We start from the raw sequence: 17,751 nt of genomic DNA, 5'->3' as shown, positions 1-17,751 counted from the left end.
GACCTAAATGTACTCTAAAACGCTAAACTCTAAAACTCTTAGAGGAAAACATAGGCAGAACACTCTGTGACATAAATCACAGCAAGATCTTTTGATCCACATCCTAGAGTAATGGAAATAAAAACAAAAATAAACAAATTGGACCTAATGAAACTTAAAATCTTTTGCAAAGTAAAGGAAACTACAAAGAAGATGAAAAGGCAGCCCTCAGAATGGGAAAAAATATTTGCAATTGAATCAACAAAGGATTAATCTCCTAAATATATAAACAGCTCATGCAGCTCAATATTAAAAAAACAAACAACCCAGTCCAAAAATGGGCAGAAGACCTAAATAGACATTTCTCCAAAGAAGACATACAGATGGCCAAGAAGCACATGAAAAGCTGTTTAACATCACTAATTATTAGAGAAATGCAAATCAAAACTACAGTGAGGAATCACCTCACATCAGTTAGAATGGGCATCATCAGAAAATCTACAAACAACAAATGCTGGAGAGGGTGTGGAGAAAAGGGAACCCTGTTGCACTGTTGGTGGGAATGTAAATTGACACAGCCACTATGGAGAACAATATGGAGGTTCCTTAAAAAACTAAAAATAGAATTACCATATGACCCAGCAATCCCACTACTGGGCGTATACCCAGAGAAAACCGTAATTCAAAAAGACACATGCACCCCAATGTTCATTGCAGCACTATTTACAATAGCCAGGTCATGGAAGCAACCTAAATGCCCATCGACAGACGAATGGATAAAGAAGAAGTGGTACATATATACAATGGAATATTACTCAGCCATAAAAAGGAACGAAACTGGGTCCTTTCTAGAGACGTGGATGAATCTAGAGACTGTCATACAGAGTGAAGTAAGTTAGAAAGAGAAAAACAAATATCGTATGTTAATGCATATATGTGGAACCTAGAAAAATGCTGCAGATGAACCAGTTTACAGGGCAGAAATTGAGACACAGATGTAGAGAACAAATGTATGGACACCAAGTGGGGAAAGCACTGGGGGGGGGTGGTGATGAATTGGGAGATTGGGATTGACATGTATACACTGATGTGTATAAAATTGATGACGAATAAGAACCTGCTGTATAAAAAAATAAATAAAATTAAATTTAAAAAAAACCCAGAAACAGATAGATCTGGTGAACTTCAGAATTGGCAAACACATCCACGTGCTGGGAGGGTGGCACACCCAACTCTATGAGGACAGAAGCTCCTGTGGTTGGGACTCTTCCAGATCTCACCTTATGTACCTCTTCCTAAAAAAAAAAAAAAATCAAAGCAGGTCAGAAAAAACTATTGCTAGCATTTAAAAGGTACTAGCCTTTTATATCTCCAGTACCTTTGCAAATTATCAAGTATTCTCTGTTTCCTTATTAATAGCAAATTGTGTAAAATTATTTCTGTAGGATTTGCTACAAAAGACTGTCTTTCCACAGTGTTGATTCTCAAGAATAGAATTATTTTTTTTTGAACACTCATTTTGTCCACTTTCAAAAATAAACTCCTATCACAGTAGCTTTCCTCTGAACTATAATCCTGATGTATATTTATGAGTTCCAGGACCAAGGGCTCGGCAGTACATCTCACCAACTTCAAACCCAATGTCTCTCTACTTGATTCCTGCTCTATCCCAAAGGGAGTTTATTTGATGCCATTAATTTCATAATACCAAGAAGGTCCACTAAGTTCACTGGTATAATCATCCCTGAGAATGGACCCATTAATCATTTTCTGCTGTCAGATCAATCCAGAAAATACTAAAAATTGGTTAACTCATTTTTCACATTTATAGCAATCAGAAATAAATAGAAATACCAGTCTGAATATGTTCTGTCTTCTTTTTCTTTTATTAAGAGATAGATTTTAGTCTCAGCATCTTAACTGTAGTTATATATAGATACAGATGTATAGATAGATTTGTAATCCAATATATATAGATACATAGCTAAATTTGTAATCCAATGCAATTCATTGGAATGTTGTAAAGATTTGGATTTTAAGTAATACTTCCTAGAGTGATGTGAGGTTATTTTTAAAACTATAATAGCTATTAGTTGTTCTGCTTTGTTTTTAAAAAATGTTATCTAAATTGCAGCTGGTAACAGAAGGAGCTGGAGAGGGATTGGAACTTTTCTTTATGATAAGTTCCACTCCTACTCTACTGACTGTACACTATCGTGATCCATTCAACCCATGTCGAAGATTTTACAGTGTTACTTAAGATTGTATTCACCAGTCTTTTCGTTTTACTTTGCGAGAGATAGTAGACCAGTTTCTTGGAGCTAATTTCTATTTAAAGAACAATGAAAAGCATTGAGGAAATCTAAAATTAAAAATAAAATATGTACTTTTCCATGTAGCTTGATCAATTTCATATAGCTATTGTAAGGAAGCATGCAGAGCCTCTGTCCCAAGGATTCATTTATTCTACCTAGAAAATAGGCTTTGTAGCTTTTAGCAGCTTGATATTTTGTTATCCTTTATACAGGTAGGAAAGAGCAGGCCGACTGAAGAGCTTCATTATAATGTAGTTTCAGCTCCTTGATCCTGTCCAGTGGGGAAAAGTGAAGAAGATTCTGCTGAAAATAGATAAGCAGAATGCTGGATAAACAAAATGAAGAGACCCTTTCTTGTTTAGGTTCCTTTCCTGAGGAAGCCTGTGGGAATTGTTATTTCTGAACAGGACCTGGTAATTAATTAGCACATATTAAATATATGTGCATTTTGAAAATAAAAATCGACATTTGGTACATTTATACCACATAAATAGAACTAAGATTTAGTGGGAAGACATGTTCCTATGTACACATTATCCTTTCATAAATGGAATCGTTTTATCCCTTCAAAGTTAGCCAAGAAGGAAAAAAAAGAAATCGATATACCAAACCCCATCTTCTAAATTACTCCCATTGAAAATGAAAGCTGGGTTTTGGAGTTGAAGATTTAAAAGAGCAGATGTAGAAACTGAGATTTTGGCAGCCTCTGTCAGAAACTAATGAGCTTTGGGGAAATCCAGCTGATACAGAGTTTGGGTAGATTACTATCAAAACTATGGGATGTCTAACACCTACAGTGAACCAGCTTTAAGGTGGCACATGGAAACTGACCAGAGGTAGCCTTTCCAAATTCCTTATAGGATTATTCTGCATTACAAACAATTACCTAGTGTAGTATCATTCAATATATCTAAAATTTACATTCCTCTTAATATATACACCACACATACTCATTTTGAAGCAGAAGTACAAGTTCATAGTGCATACTTTAAACTCTTGGTGGGTGCCTAACATGGTCCATTAGTCACCATAAAGCTGTGGATGGCCTTTCTTTCATGGTGGCTATTTAGGCCAAGCCTGTGGATTCTATCCAGTTCAAGGGCTCTCAGCGAGAGGCCCAGAGCCTTCAGCTAAATGTTAGAAGAACAGAGGATTAGTATGAACCACTGTATTAGGAGAAAGTGCTAGCAGACCATGAAAGCTCAGAGTTCTTATACTCTGTAATAAGGAACTCCTTTTCTGTAATTGGTTCTCCTAGTGGTTTTGCTGTTCGCTTCCTTGCTGTGACTGGCTGTGTACAAACTAACTAATTTCAGTTTGTTCAGTGTTTTAGTGTGTGTTTCAGTATGTTTCAGTATGTTTGCAGTGTTTCAAATGTAATTAGTGCATATTTGACTAGGCAATTCCTGCACACCTGGCTGTAGGTTTACAGAATATACAAATTAGGCAATCTTTATGTGTTGCTGCTGATAAGATGCCGTCATGGGACTTCAAGTCAGAATTCATCCATACACATTTTTCAGTTTCAGTCCTACTGTCTCAATGTGTGTGTTTGGCAGGGTGTGGAATAAAAGTAGAGGTGAGAGATGTTAACAAGAATAAACAGGAATCTCTCTTTGTTTGTTTGTTTGTTTGTTTGTTTGTAAAGGAAAAGACGTTTATAAAGGAAAAGTTTATAAATGAAAGAATTTCTGCCATGCCGTGGGGTAAACGTTGTTAACAGTTTGGCGTATTCTCATCTTTTTCTACTTACGGACATTTGTTAGTCTATCTCCTCATCTATTTATCTCTTTTTTCCCCCCTGGTCAAATATAGAAGCCATGCATATGCATATATCTATGCCTATCTTTTCCCACCTGTCTTTCACTCAGAACTCCAAACCATAAGCCTTTGCATCTGCTATTCTCCTTTGCTCAAACGTTCATCCTCCAGGCAGGTATCAAACAGGAATCTCTTTGCGAAAGATTGTAACCCCCAAGGGTACTGGACCTTTCCAAATCATCTCATCACCCTCCCAACTATGAGTCTGATTCAGTGTTCCCCATAAAATCCAATCTCACTGTAGGCTCTACCCCTTGGGTCCAGTGGATCCAGCTTGGTGATTCACACCGTGCTGAACATTCAGTGACTTCCCATGAAACGTTAGAATAAAATTTAAACCTCTGATCATAGTCTAAAGGATACTACACAAATTTACCCCTGTCCACCAAACCCTCACTGTTGTCTAGGAAGCACTCAGGTAGCCTTTCTCTTATTTGAACTTTCCAAGTTCCTCCTGTTTCAAAGACTTTGCCTTGTTCTTCCCTCTGCTTGCTGTGCTCTTCCTCACTCTTCATTTTTGCAGATGAAGTATAGTTTTTATTTGGCAGCATCAAAAGAGCAGAGCTGTCAAATGTTAAGTGAAATGGTGAAAAATGGCAACGACCTGTAGTGTTGTCGAAATTTCAGTATTTTTGGAATTCTTTATGACAGATGGCCATATACGTGTGATCGAAATGTCCTTCCTATGTATTTGTGAAAAAAGTGAAGGAATGTTAAGTCATTTTCTATGTGGAACATTAAAATTACCAAAAGCAAATTTAGCCTGAATTTGACTTCTTAATTATATAATTAATTAAGGAATCTATATCAGGCACATTCTGTATTCAGAAGTCTGTAAGGGGTTTTACTTAGGGCTTTAAAGTGTATTTGCAGAAGTTAATTATTCATAAGCTCAAATCTTACAAATTCATTCTTTTAGTAAATATTTATTGAGCACCTAGTATATGCCAGTCACTCTGAAAGTTAGCATACTACGTTTTCAGTTATCATGTAGATTCTAAAGAAACATGAACCAAAGGAATAAACACATTGGAAATAACCAGTAAAGACAGCTCATTTTCCTATGAACATTACCTGAGAATGTATTATGTGCCCATCACTGTGTTTGGCACCGAGAATATAATATCCCTGATTTCAAGAAGTTTGGACTCTGGCAGAAACAGACTTAAGAAAAAAAAAAACAAAACCCAACAATTTCAATATATATCATCATAAGTACAATAACATAAACATGTTAAAGGTATAGTGGTAGTAAAAAAAAAAAAAGAAAAGAAGGTGGAGTCATCAATGAATGATGAGAGGTGGTAGCGGTGGGCCAATAGGGAGGTTTTCCTGGAGTATCCAAGAGTGTTTGAGCTTCAGAAAGAGAAGAAGCACGTATTGTCAACATAGAGTATTCTCAGCCTTTCCCTTCCACCTGGAGCTAAAGGTAGTTTTCTTAGTTTCTTTCCCTCCACTGCCTTCCTAGAAAGGTTCTCTCTTTGACTGATCAGTTCTTTGATTATGCAAATCAAATGAAGGACGAAGGGGAAGACAGGAGAGAACCAGGACCTGGCGAGGAGTTTAGGGATAATTTAGATGGAAGATGAGTAGGGGTTGCTGTTGTATATGAGGAAAATGAACAGGGGAGAAAAATGGAGGCTTTAACAAGTGTCGCTCTTCTTAGACCATGTATCACATTTATGGGTTCAACAATGTAACTATCCTGGCATAATGTAGAGTAATGCAAAGTAATAGATACTCAACCCATTATTGTAAAGTTTGGGACTAAACTGTATGGGACACAGAAAGGTAAGTAGATATTTACTGGGAAAACAAAGAGGGATGACATCGGATCAGAGAAACTGGAACAGACAGAGACATAAACACATGAAATAGCAAAGGTTCTTGAGTGGCTCTTAAAACGCTTGGTACTTAATATTGTACAAAGGGAAAGGGAATGTGACAGAATGGGGATGTTAGTATACGAGGCTTCGTCTATGGGATACACCACTGGAATATGAAAAATTTCTAATCAGTCAACTGGTTCATACTTCAGTAGCTGCTTTGACTTAGTGTTTGCATTAGGTTGCCAAACTGGCCACCTAATTTGCCTTCTCATTGACAGTCTTACTTACTGTCTGTTTGGTACAGTTGCTTGTTGAGAAATGCTGACACGAGATTCGACTGGCTTTATCTGTCTAAAACACTTGCGGTATCTTTTGGCATCATCGTCTTTCTTTTCCCTTGTGTTTCACTTCTATTTATTTCACAGTTATAGTCTAGCAAAATTGTGTCGATATAAGCATCACTTCATCCCTGTGAAACTGGTTGTACTGTCTCTTGGCTGTGTTGTCACTGTCTTATCTCCAGAGATGGATATAAAGTGAAGTTAACCAAGGCTAAGCTTCAAGGCCTATCACTTACATAAGCCCATTACATACAAATCTAATTTTTGACTTGTATTCCTATCTTCTTTTCTTAAATAGGGATCCCAAAGTTGTATAAGATTCAGGCCCCATAAAACCTGGGTCTACTCCTGCAGTTATCTCAGATACAAGTGATATGGCACAAGTTGAAAGAGCTGTCAACAGTACTTTAATCAGCTCTTGAAGCTACATTGCAGATTCTTATGATCAGTATTTGGTAGACTTCTAAAATTTGATGTGATTTTGACCCAGATGTTAAAATGTAAATTATTCATCATGTGGTTTGCTCTGCAAAGGGAGTACATAAATGTGATTCTAAAGTGATTCTAAAAATTTTGAATTGCCAATTCAGATACAATTACTGGATGATTGAAAATTTTATCTTCTCATAATAACAAATAAATATACATGCTATGCATTGTAAATATCACATCAGATTTTATATATCTTCTTACTAAACAACTGGATTGGTTTGCTAGGGCTGCCATAAGAAAGTACTGCACATTGAGTGGCACAAACAACAGAAGTTTATTGTCTCACAGTAAATGAGGGGCTAGAAGTATGAGATCAAGGTGTTGGCAGGGTTGGTTTCTTCTGAAGGCTGTGAGGAAGCATCTGTTCCATGCCTGTCTCCTAGCTTCTGGGGTTTTGCTGGCCATCTCTGTTGTTCCTTGGTTTCTGCTTCACCACCCTGACTCTGCCTTCATCTTCACCTGGCATTCTTCTTGTGTGTGTCTGTGTCCAAATTTCCCCACTTTACAAGGACAGCAGTCATACTGGATTAGGGGACCACACTACTCCAGTATGACCTCATCTTCATTAGTCACGTGGACAACAGCCCTATTTCCAATAAGGTCCCATTCTGAGGTACTGGGAGTTAGGACTTCAACATATGAGTTCGGGGTTGTGGGGGAGGCCATAACAACACGTGATAGTAAATGGATCAGAAAGAACAGTATGACGTTCATGCATTGGCTTGCTTCTCTTGTGGACAGTGCTTAGAATTCAGGTTAGCAGATCTGAGTATTTATCTTCAGTAGGCAAAGCCAGAGTCAGGATAACTAAATGTGTTGAGCATTTTTCTAATGTCAGTGGGCATAGTTTTAAGTATTTATTAATTTTATGGTCAGGAGTTCAGAAAATATCATATCTTGCCCACTAGGTTGTGGCCTCAAGTTGCATTTCAGTTCTGGGGCCTGAAGCTTTAAAGCAACTGATGTTGAAAGATACAAAACATGATCCTTCTTGTCCTATTAAACCTTGACAGCTTTCAGATTTTTCCTTTAAGGGGGAATACTGTTGACAGTTTTGAAATTCTTTTGACTGTTTAGGGTCTTAATATATTAATAAAACATTCTATGCAAAAGGGTACTCCCTCATTTAAAAATATAGGTACCCCATTCAAAATAAAATTTTGAAATTTTATCCTCTACACCTCTCACTGAAATAATGGCTTCCTTAAATTTTTGAGCGAAGTTGAGCATTTGATTTCATCACCTAGAGTTCATATTAAATTTTAATTGATAAAATGGAATCATTAAAAAGAAAGAAATTAAGGAAGAGGGGGCAAAGAAGAAGAAAAAAAAAGAGAGAGAGAAAGAGAGAATAAGGGGATGACCAAATGTGAAGAAAACAAGAGAAAAGACTTTCTTCTGACTTTTCAGAAAGCCTTTCTTAAGTAAGTTTTGTAGTTTCGTAAATAATTCTGTCTGCAGAAGATAAAAGGAGCAGATTGGCCAATTACTTTCAAACTGTTTGGTCACATCCATGTTTTCATTCATCATTCAAGCTTTAAGAGTCATCAAAGAATCCTAATGCATAACTCAATAGGAGGAGCAAAAGCTAAGACATCGGCAAAGGCTTTTTATGTTTAAGGTTTTGCCCACTTATGAGCGTATGCGCTTTTGAGTGTTGGGCTGATTTAAACTCTGTACATGGGAAGGAGGTTGATAGTTTAGCCTTTTGGAAAAAGAGGAAGAAGGACATAAATTAAAGGTGCTTAAAAAGTCGTGTGAGCAGGTAGAGCTAGAGGTGCAGGATAAAATGACATCCTTGACATTATGTGACCCACTCTCAGTCTATCCCCACTGCGCCCAAATCGTTGGCCCAGCTGCACATTTGTTGCTCCAGCCCAAGTATCAATTGACCATATACAGTGATAGAACCAGAGTTTTCAAACAAAAAGTAGCTGCAAGAGCAGTTTAAAGATCATAAGAAGAATGAAAGATGATTAGACAAAAGAGACAGGATGATGCGGTGAGATGCTATAATAATACGAAAGTGAGTTTCAAAGAAACATTTTTACGAGGTCTGTAATGTATTACTTTAGTTGTATCCTGATTGTAAGTTATCAGACCATTTTATGGGCACTCTAATGGCACTAGAAGTGCATGTCTAACAAAATAATAGAGTGCATTACCAATTCTTCTGTGATGACCACTGCTGAGAAACTATTAGACCCATTTGTCAGTGTACCTTGGTGTCTAATAGTAGTTTTCAAGAATGGATGTTTATGAAAACTATTCAACATTTAAAGATATCATTTCTCCTCATACACATTCCATTGAACCATCAGTTTCAAGTACATCTGTTTGTCCACCCATGCCTTTTCAGTAAGCTGATGGAAAAGTAAACAACAAAAACAAACTTTGAAAGACAGGATAGTAAATACTAACAACTGTGAATGGCATTTGGAAGGTCTCTTTACTGTTTCAAACAGAATTGATATTCTGTCACATTTTGGGTATTGTGCAAGTTGGCCCAGAACATTAAATAGAATGTATACAAAATAGAACTTCAAAATAGGAAAATCCACCTTGCAATAAAATAGCTCAGAGTTCTGAGATAGTAGTATTCATGCCATTGTAAAGAATTCCTTTACAGTGGACAGATGTAACAAGCTCTTTAAAAGCACAGCCTTAGATATTGTTTATAGTACTGTAGGCACACCTTGGAGATATTTTCCTAGGATCAAGATTGTCTCATCTATGGTTGCATCTCTGTCATCTGCAGTCTTGGTTGTATTCGATGCCTGTCCTGTAGGCATTGACAACATAGAAGTTGCCCTGTAAGACCATAAAGTTCTACCGCTGCAGACCTAGGCCCCTGTTTGGCTTTTACTGATTTTGTGGTCCTCTGGGATTTAGCAGCAACCTCCATCTGACCTCTAACTGGAGCTGCCCCTTCTGCAAATTTTGTTCAGCTGTGGAATCCCCTGGCGTCAGACCCTTTAGGCTCTCTGATTCTCCGCTGTTAACTTTTTAGTTCTGCAGTCATGGTCTTGAGAATTTCTGCTATTTCCTCCATATGTAATGACAGCTGAAGACAACTTGGGTAGGATAGGGGTCCATCTCTGGGTCTCTGTCTACCTAGATCTACCTGGCTGACTTTTCTACCTATTGTAGCTGACTAGTTTGATGAAGGGTAACCAGCAAGGTTATTTTCTTCTCAAGGTCCAGAGTAGATGTGGTGTAAGTCACCAGTACAAGAGTTACTAAATATTTGGGAGAGTTTCTGTCACAGTACAAGAGTTACTAAATATTTGGGAGAGTTTCTGTCACCCCACTCTCCAGTTTCAACCCCAAAGTAGGTTCAGGGAATAGAGCCACCCATACTCTTTGTACTCTTTTTGTTCTCCTTTTCTAGTCCAGAAAGGAGCTTTATTTTTATCACCTCTCTGTTTTGTAGGAAAACTGGTCCTATGGCATCTCTTAGTTTTTTTCTACCCTCTCTATGACCTAAACCCTTGCTCCAAGTTCTCCAAGATTTGGCTCTTGACACTTAAATCCAAGCTTTTGGAATTTTTTTTCCTCTTCAGGCTGCTGGTACTTGCAATTCAAAGCTATGGTTTTAAAGACTATTGTCTGCATTGTTGACTTACAAAGGTCAAATTAGTTGCTCAAAGGCCAAAATTGTGATTCTTTGTTCTCTCTGAATCAACCATACCCTGAGGCATCGAGAAAGTACTTTTTTTTTAATCATTTAAATTTTATTTAGTTTTTTATACAGCATGTTCTTATTAGTTATCTGTTTTATACATATTAGTGTATACATGTCCATCCCAATCGCCCAATTCATCACACCACCACCTCACCCCCCGCCACTTTCCCCCGTTGGTGTCCATATGTTTGTTCTCTACATCTGTGTCTCTATTTCTGCCCTGCAAACCGGTTCATCTGTACCATTTTTCTAGGTTCCACATATATGCGTTAATATACGATATTTGTTTTTCTCGAGAAAGTTCTCTTTGCTACTTAAATATAGTAGAAAAGTTTAACTAAAAGAAATAGAAAAAAATCAGCACTTAGTTTAGAATAGAATGATAGGTGTAGTGTATATTTATCTATGTTTACCTATCTCCATAAGCTAAAACAAAAACAAAATAATAAATGTGCTGGTTATATGTCTTTGTATTTATTCTAACTTAAGTAATGTTCTCCAATTAAAACACAATTAACGTTAAAAAGTTTTTGCTATAGTGTGTGGAAGGCAGAGTTAATAAAGTGATTGGACTATTTTTAAAGCCATTTGCACAAATAAAGTGCACCAGCTTAGCTGTAAACACAGCGACTACTAATTGGAGGCTGTGAGTAGGAAGGAAGAATAAAAAAAAAAAGTTTTTGCTATAATAGAGCTGCACATGCTATCATTGAGTCTATTTTTAAAAATCTTTTAACATGAACATGCTGTCTTGGTTGAACCCTGTTAGCTCTAAACATCATTGATTCATTTATTGAATATCTACTATATGCTGGGAACTAGGGATAAATAAGTGAACAATAGACGTGTCCCTAATCTACTAAATGCTGAGAACTTCTTGGTCACCAAGTAAGTATCAAAAGTCCTCCAGCTTATACCCCAAGTAGTAGAACTCCCAAACCCCACCTCTCCAAGAAGTCCAAAGCCACGCCTAGAATCTTCACTTTTCTGTCTGGTGGAGGAGTTAACTGTGTATTTGGCATTTCCTTCTCCACCCCTAGAGAGAGCACTCTGTTAGATCACCAGAAGAGTTAACTCAAGATACACAATTTTAAGGCTGAGTTCTATAAAAGGCTCATGTATATGAATAATATACAGAAAGAAATGTGTTTTTTAAATAATTAAAACATACTTCCCACCTACTATCTACCATTTCCCAAGATGCAACTGGTTTTTAGAAGAGTAGAAAATGACTCCATCAGTTTAAACAACACAGATTTGGTATATTTCCTTTCTTCTTGGGTTTAAAATGGATACAGCATAAATCCATCACCCCTTACAGTCCTCTGCTAATAAAATAATCTCATAGTCTGATTCTAATATTACTAAACTCAAATTAATAATATATCAAAATCTGAAGAGATGAATGATATTTTACACCTACACAGGGGAGCTTTCAAAGCTCCATTAGGACTAGGTTTTAAAAAAAAAAATGACATTTATTTTGAACCTTCATTATTCTTATGGTACATATGGGAAGTCAGGATGAATTAAAGATGATCATGAGATTGAAATTAACTCTTTCAGGATACCAGAGCTTTATCTATTAGATACTAAATTTCCACAAATGCAAAATTTGAAATATACATTTTCCACAATCCTTTAGGCCAGTGTTTCTTAAACTTATATAATATGTAGAGTCTTTTCTAAGGCAAAAACAAAAACAAGGATAAAAATCTTCTTTTAGAACCCCAGTATTAAATCATTTTTATTACAGTGTTACTTAAAAATATGCAAACATAAAACCAGGCATAAATGCCTTATGCTTATACAAAACATAGTTACAAGTGAATACAAACAAATCTCCAAATCTGAGAAATTCAATTTCACAATATTGATTTTAATGTAATAGGAGGTGTTTTGTGGAAATGAAATATCTGTTCACCATGTAAAAAAGGCACTGACTTGCTGTACACAGATTCTTGTATACAATACAGTGTGCAGTATAGTGACAATTCTCCTGTTTTGTTTGTGGAACTCTCTTTGTACAGTGTCATCATTTGTCTTTTTCTATCTCTGTTCCTATTAATACTTCTTGGTGCCAAAATGATTGTATTTACAAACATGAACACTGGGTTCATGTGAGAATACATGGTTATAAGATAGTGGTCCAGAAGACCCAGAAATCACTTAGATTATTTTTTAATTACTATAGGAAATCAAAATGCATACATCATAAATATATTATTAAAAGGTAGTGTTTAAAAGGGCAAGCTCAAGATTGTTATACAAATATTAAAAAACTATCAAAAATTTTATTTAACTCCATTATTAATGGGGAAACTAAAAAGATGTTGTCAGCTGTCTCAATGGAGAATTCAAAATACCACAGGTACACAGTTGAGTCAGGAGTGTCGAAACAAATCTACAAATAGATGCAAAACTGGCAGTTTTACATAGGGTTGGAGTGAGGAGAGAAATCAGTTTTCCCTCCAACAGAAGGAACTTGCATATCTTTGGATAAACCATTGTAACTTCTATCAGTTATCTATAATTTACAGCTTTGTAAAATAGCTCAAATTGCCCTCCAAAGAATCGGATAACCAAGAAGAATGTGCCAGATAATGTAGCCTTTGCATTAAAGATACTCAGTCTTCTTATTTTTTTGTTTTTTTACAGTACCTTTGCCACTTTTTATAAGGATGTGTTTAAACATCAGTGTTTTTTTGTTTTGTTTTGTTTTGTTTGTTTTTTTATACTGCAGGTTCTTATTAGTCATCAATTTTATACAAATCAGTGTATACACGTCAATCCCAATCGCCCAATTCAGCACACCACCATCCCCACCCAACCGCAGTTTTCCCCCCTTGGTGTCCATATGTCTATTCTCTACATCTGTGTCTCAACTTCTGCCCTGCAAACCGGCTCATCTGTACCATTTTTCTAGGTTCCACATACATGCGTTAATATATGATATTTGTTTTTCTCTTTCTGACTTACTTCACTCTGTATGACAGTCTCTAGATCCATCCACGTCTCAACAAATGACCCAATTTCGTTCCTTTTTATGGCTGAGTAATATTCCATTGTATATATGTACCACATCTTCTTTATCCATTCGTCTGTCGATGGGCATTTAGGTTGCTTCCATGTCCTGGCTATTGTAAATAGTGCTGCAATGAACATTGGGGTGCATGTGTCTTTTTGAATCATGGTTTTCTCTGGGTATATGCCCAGTAGTGGGATTGCTGGATCATACGGTAAATCTATTTTTAGTTTTTTAAGGAACCTCCGTACTGTTCTCCATAGTGGCTGTATCAATTTACATTCCCACCAACAGTGCAAGAGGGTTCCCTTTTCTCCACATCCTCTCCAGCATTTGTTGTTTGTAGATTTTCTGATGATGTCCATTCTAACTGGTGTGAGGTGATACCTCATTGTAGTTTTGATTTGCATTTCTCTAATAATTAGTGATGTTGAGCAAAAGATACTCAGTCTTCTTTTGATCCATTTTAGTCTTTCACAAGATTTGTCCATCCAGTATATTTAAGAGGAATATATAGACCTCATAGAACCTATCCATGGACCTCTGTGGAAACCTTGAAGATCTCCTCAGCTCAGCTGTCTCCCTTGAAACTCACCTCCAGCTGCAGATAGATGCCCCATGTGAGCATTAGTCTTAGAGGAATACACAGCTCTCCCTTCAGATATAAATACCCAAGCAACCTGTTTGGATGAGTTGGATGTCTTCTAAGGGACAAAGAACTGTGATAACTAATCTCAGACCTTTTACACATGGAAAATGTGCCCAAGGGTAGGGAGTTATAAGCCAAATCCTCAATAGGAATGTTTAAGCATTTCTTCCCTCCCTTCCATTCTTCCTTCTTGCCTTCCTTCCTTCCTTCACAATTGCTGCATATCAGATACTGCACTGTTTTATATATATTATTTCATTAAATATCATCATAAGCCTATTGGTATGTGCATTTTGTGAGAAAATTCAGCCTGAACTAGCCACAAATATTAAAAAAAAGAAAATTAAATGAAAAACAAGACAAACCCAAGTGTGTAAAGTATGTAATTAAATCTGCAACTAGTAATCAAAACAGTATCTTAAGGACTGGTTTAGATGACACATGGTGTTGTCCCAAAGTTAGATGTTCAATCAATATTTACGGAACACGTCATAGTCCTTCCCACCTCATCTGGGAAACTGAGTGTCCAACCTACAATTTTTTTTTCATAGGCCCATGTATGCATTTGTCATAGTGCTTGCAAATAACACTAAATTATCTTTTTATGTGCTTATGTCCCCTTACCTTCCTTGGCTAAGCTATGAACTACATTAGCAAAAGGGCCATGTTTTATTCATGTGTCCTTGGTGCCTTGCACAGTGACAGGCACATACCAGGAGCTAATTATATACTTTTGAAATTATCTTAAATACACATACACAGTAAAGCTAATTCCTAAAATTGAACCTCTGGAAAAATTCAGTCCTAATTCACTAGTTCCAAAGATTTTATTTCCTCTCTCAAAATGTTTCACTACTGTTAGATAGATTTTAGGGTTTAATAGATTTGTTAAATTTGGAGCTGCTTAAAATTTGCTCTAGGGACACAGGAAAGGCTTGTCTTAACTGGATACAAGCTTGCAGACTGAATGTCATTATGTGACATCTTTGAGAGTTAGGGGGGAAGGAAGCTGTGACAATGCAAAAACCATTAGAAATCATCTAGAATTTTGCACCACAATTATGTATGCAATGGATGGAGATTGAGAAAGTCTTAAATGCCAGTATTTCTAAGTTTCCTTCAAACCTCACATGCTCAATACCACATTTTACCTTAAAGTAGTTCTTAGAATAACAGTGAATATCAAAGAATGACTAAGAAACTGGGAACACAGAGAACTGATATTCACATTGGCAAAAAGAAAGAATAGAAACCAAAACTAAAGTGAGATTGGAGAGTGAAAATTGGAAAAGTGGAAGGAAAAATCACACTAAAATGCTAGGAAAAAGCTTCATTGTGTTATCAACTATTTGGTTGAAGAATAAAGATAAAATATGGGATTTAAAAAAAATTTATTACTTGGTCAAAATATATATAGTTCTTAAATATTAAATAGGTTAAACCTACAGAAACAGGAACCATAATTCCTATTCAGCAACAGAGCATTTCTTTTGAATTTATCACTGACCAGAGTAAGAAAGTAAAGTGTCATTCCACAGTTTCAATTGCAATCTGGCAGTATTTTCTAAAGATTTATGGAATGGCTGTCATGATTGAGATAGTTATCCATGTCCCAATTACTTTAGGATTTTAGTGGTCATTTTCTGTCCTACCAGTAGAATGTAACCCAAACCCCAAGTTGTGTGGTCAGAGACTGGGGAGGACAGTAGAGACCGGTAAGAGGTAATGTTTGGGTGTTTAGTTGATTAAATACAAAGCATTCATTATCCATTATGGCCTTGGTTTAAAGTAAGCTTCTTTTTTTTTTTTTTTAAAGGAATTCACGTTCTTTTATTTATTTATTTGTTTATTTTTGGCTGTGTTGGGTCTTCGTTTCTGTGCGAGGGCTTTCTCTAGTTGCGGCAAGTGGGGACCACTCTTCATCGCGGTGCGCGGGCCTCTCACCATCGCGGCCTCTCTTGTTGCGGAGCACAGGCTCCAGACGCGCAGGCTCAGTAGCTGTGGCTCACGGGCCCAGTTGCTCCGTGGCATGTGGGATCTTCCCAGACCAGGGCTCGAACCCGTGTCCCCTGCATTGGCAGGCAGATTCTCAACCACTGCACCACCAGGGAAGCCCCAAAGTAAGCTTCTTATTCCAAAGAAAATTTTTGAAGTACTCACTTTCTAGCATGTTTTCTCATAAAGCAATCTTTTTAAAAATCATGTTGGTTTTCTTCTAGACGGTTTCACAAAATAAGTAGTATAGCCTCCTTAGAAGCTTGGAAATTCAATAATTTAATTATGTGGTTCATGGTTTTTTCTCTTTTCACTTTTTAGTTATATCCTTTCGTCTTTTTCATCTTTCCTCCCATTTTGGAAAGAATTTTGGACAAATAAGAAACAGGTTAGAAAGCCAAGGAAAATTTTCATATGCTTTAAAAATTGGACTGCCCACAGAGGGACTTTTGTTTAAAAGCATTGGGGGTGGTATTTAGGGAAATGTATTTACCTGAAAGCATTTTATATTGGAATGCTGATCTATTCATGGTTATACTTTGTTTGTATATTAAATACCGCACCTGTCACAAGCTTGGATTTATCATGAGTATGCATAATGCTTGTTGTTGGGAGAGCTTGCAAATCCCTCATTGGCAATAGAGTCACCAGAAGTAGATGCACCTGTCTCCCCAGCTGGGATTTGCTCATGGGAAAGAGGGTCATTTAACACCATGTTTTCCTCCTCATGGACAGCTGTATATATAAGCTGCCCTAGGGTGTAGAAGACCTAAATTTTGTTTGTAAAAAAAAAAAAAGAGAGACTTCAATGTCAAAATGAAATTTGATATGAAAAGTAATTTGATGTTTTGATTCAGCAGCTTTAGAGAACATATAGGCTTGGTTTAATAGAAAAACATTATTTGGTTTGCTTTGGTCTGATCACTCTAACAGCTTTTAATGACTCAGCGAACACCAATATTTTCAGCTCAGATTAGCTTGGGGTTTAGCATAAAATAGTTCATTCTGTTTTGATGCAAGTCCTTAGTTAAAACATGGGCCTTGTCCTCAATGCTACAGCCATAACTCTTGATTTTTGTGCATTTTAATTGTCTATTTTCCCTTGACAGACTCTAAACTCCATAATAGGAGCTGTGTCTATTTTGCTAACCACTATTTTCTCCAGCTCAATGCCACTCTGTTAGCTCTGGATGTATTTGTGCTTAATAAATCTTTGTCAAGTGGATGCTTGAATGAAATCATGAAGAATTGTTTTTGCTGACCAGGAAGGAGGTAATGGCTCCTTCTTAAAGTCTCCCTGATTCAAAATCACTCCAAAATTAAGAGATCTCTTTGAGTCCCATTTTTTTTTTAAATGGAGGTATAATTTACTTACAGTAAAATGTACATTTTATGGGCATGGCTCCATAGAGTTTTTTTCAAGTCTGTCTCCTCATACAACCACTGTCTCAACCAAATATAGAATTTTTCCATTATTCTAGAAAGTTCCCTCCTGCTACTTTCCAGTTAATCTCCCACAACCACTGTTCTGATTATTACTACAGCCTCTTTTTTGTCCTTTCTATAACTTCATTTAAATGTAACCATAAAGTATGTACTTTTTTTGTGTCTATAATAAGA

The 17,751-nt window shown here is 36.6% G+C and overlaps 1 protein-coding gene across 4 annotated transcripts in view; it reads left to right on the top strand.

The window, feature by feature from the left end:
• Positions 1-17,751, top strand: part of B3GALT1 (beta-1,3-galactosyltransferase 1) — a 592,659-nt gene that overhangs the window by 176,821 nt on the left and 398,087 nt on the right. The window contains exons 1-2 of one of the 4 annotated variants that reach the window (XM_082396859.1): positions 154-15,917; positions 16,250-17,403. The exons of the other annotated variants lie outside the window; for them this stretch is intronic. The gene's annotated coding sequence lies outside the window, so the exon portion shown is untranslated. Of the gene's footprint in view, positions 1-153; positions 15,918-16,249; positions 17,404-17,751 lie in introns of those variants that run through there. 4 annotated transcript variants of the gene reach the window in all.

Source organism: Balaenoptera borealis, assembly GCF_965194805.1.
Source record: "Balaenoptera borealis genome assembly, chromosome: 6".
NCBI classification, from domain to species: Eukaryota; Metazoa; Chordata; class Mammalia; order Artiodactyla; family Balaenopteridae; genus Balaenoptera; species Balaenoptera borealis.
Note: the sequence above shows the minus strand (reverse complement) of the source record. Positions and strands in the feature narration are given on the sequence as shown.